The 2,298-nt window shown below is 38.0% G+C and overlaps 1 protein-coding gene across 1 annotated transcript in view; it reads right to left on the bottom strand.

Moving 5' to 3' along the window:
* The window catches only part of EPRS (glutamyl-prolyl-tRNA synthetase), a 37,836-nt gene extending 36,757 nt beyond the window's left edge, over positions 1–1,079 (bottom strand). Inside the window, exon 1 of the mRNA XM_009894308.1 lies at positions 1,001–1,079. The gene's annotated coding sequence lies outside the window, so the exon portion shown is untranslated. The remainder of the gene's footprint in view (positions 1–1,000) is intronic.
* Positions 1,080–2,298: the final 1,219 nt, after the last annotated feature.

Below are 2,298 nucleotides of genomic sequence, written 5' to 3'. Positions count from 1 at the left end.
CTAACTTATGATGCACTGGTGGCTTTTAACAGCATCTTCTACTGAAATAGCTCACAAAATGCAAGTCTGTCAGCAAGTCCATGAACAACAGATTTTTCTCCCTGTTCTTTCAAAAAAACATCAGTATTAAAAACCCACAATTACAATCACTAATTCCAAACTCATCATAGTGTTAATATACTTTTAAGTTAGGACTGCAATGGTTATTGGTCAAAATATGCTCCTTACTGCAGATACTAGACATCAGATTTCCACTGTTATGTCAGTGGTACTTAAGATACCTCCTCTTGATTTATCCAGGTATCTTAGCTGATATGGAATCTAAGATGACAATGCAGCTTCTCAAAACTAACACCATTACTCCTGCATTTCTGATAGGCATATGATCTTACTCAGATCATAAAAACCACCTTCCTGCCCCAAACTTCAAAATATTTATTCCAATAGCAGATTATTTTTAGGATAGACAATAGATTTATACAAAACTGTTCAAGATTCTTTCTACAGGATGCAGATTGATACACTGGATAGCATGGCATAGTTAATTAGCACTTTTCGGAGATAACATCGTGCCTTCACTTATATGCAGCAGTGAGCCCAAAATAATGCCATATAAACCTTTAAAATTCATTTCACCCCACGTGCACAAGTCCAAGGAATCTTGTATACCAATCTTGCCAAATATAAAATGACCTTGCTTTTAATAATCCATGGCAGCTCAAAAAGGCAAATACCTAAACAATAAAGTGACTGGTACAGCATACGCAACTAGAGATACGAGTATTCAAATAAGAATACTAGAGCTCTTTCCAGAAAAATCAAGTTTAGACTATATTCTGAATGTTTTGTCTGTGCTACAAAGAGACATCTGTAATGCAGTCATGAATAAAATTGTATTCTTCTCTTCCTCCTACCTGAAAAGGTTACTGTCAATGTTACAACCATGTGATTTTTAGAACTGCTGACCCAAAGCTAGAAGGAGAGATGCAAAGTCACTTACTCGGACACACGGAGGATGGTTTCTTTGCCTTCCTCCACTGAAATTTCAACATCATTCTTCACATGCTCCACCGTCAGCAGAGCTCCTTTAAAAAACAAGAGAAAAAGATACTGAACTTTCTTCCAGGAAAGATATAGTTCATAGTAGCAACAAAACAGTTACATTTCTTATCAAATAGGACCAAGTGATTGAACTGCCTCCTTCAAGAAAGATTGCCCAGGGAAGAAATCAATGTTCAGTCTCATATGCAAGAGGCTTCTTATTCTTGGCAATCCTTACAGCTTCAAATTGATATTGATAATGTCCAGCATACAGTAACCTGCAGTGAGCTCAGCAAGTGTCAGCAGCAATACATTTTGCTTCCCAATGGTATTGTAAAAATCAGTCCTGTCCCCCAATATATGTCGAGAACATAATCAAATTGCTTTTAATTATTGATCAGTATAGTAACGTACTTCATCTCAGCCCTGACATATAGATCAAAGGATATCAATTACCGAATATACCAGTACTTTCTGAACAAGGATGAGACTATTTTTAACCCGATTTAATGTTTATGAAAAGATTAGCCATTCAAAACCAAGAAACTCTATCCATGTAAAAGCGCAGGAAGCTTATACAGGGTTTTCAGAGTAAGTAGTTCACCAGTGACAGTAAAGGACAGCCCCTAGAAACAAAAGAATTATTGAAGTTTTTAGGCTACATCATCAACTGGAAGACAGCTCTGCCCATATCAAAGTGGCTTGATGCAGACCTACTCTGATTTCGATGCTCTATAGCACGACACAGCAGCTCAAACAAAGCACTGAGCTAACTTGGCTGTATTTCTGGATTGGCTCTAGTCCAGATTCAGGCTGCTGAGTATAAGTAGAGGAGCTTGTGTTCTTTTGCTTTGCTCAGAAGCACGTACAAAGACAGCAAGCGTTTGCATAGGCAAATACTACTTAAATGAAACCACCTAAAGGACTATACTCTAGGTCTCGAAAGGCATCTAACCTGTTACAGTCTTCATAGTGTGCTGTGCATTTTATCCTCCCTAGAACAACGCACAGACTGCCTAAGGCAGATGATGTTGTAAGCTATTAATACACTGGCCTAAATACAAAGCACAAGAGATAGGAACTCCCTAGCTCTCACCTCTGCTCAACTGCAAACCCTTCTTGTGGCATTAAGCTTTTATCAATGCTAAGTCAAGGTTCTTCTTCCCATCCCTCAGTTATCCATCTGTGAAAGTCAGGATGACATCCCTTATGCAATATGTTTGTAACACATGTAAGTATTTTAATAACATGCACGGA

Source organism: Charadrius vociferus, unplaced genomic scaffold (assembly GCF_000708025.1).
Source record: "Charadrius vociferus isolate BGI_N301 unplaced genomic scaffold, ASM70802v2 scaffold261, whole genome shotgun sequence".
Taxonomy (NCBI): domain Eukaryota; kingdom Metazoa; phylum Chordata; class Aves; order Charadriiformes; family Charadriidae; genus Charadrius; species Charadrius vociferus.
This window is presented reverse-complemented; position numbering and strand designations above follow the sequence as displayed.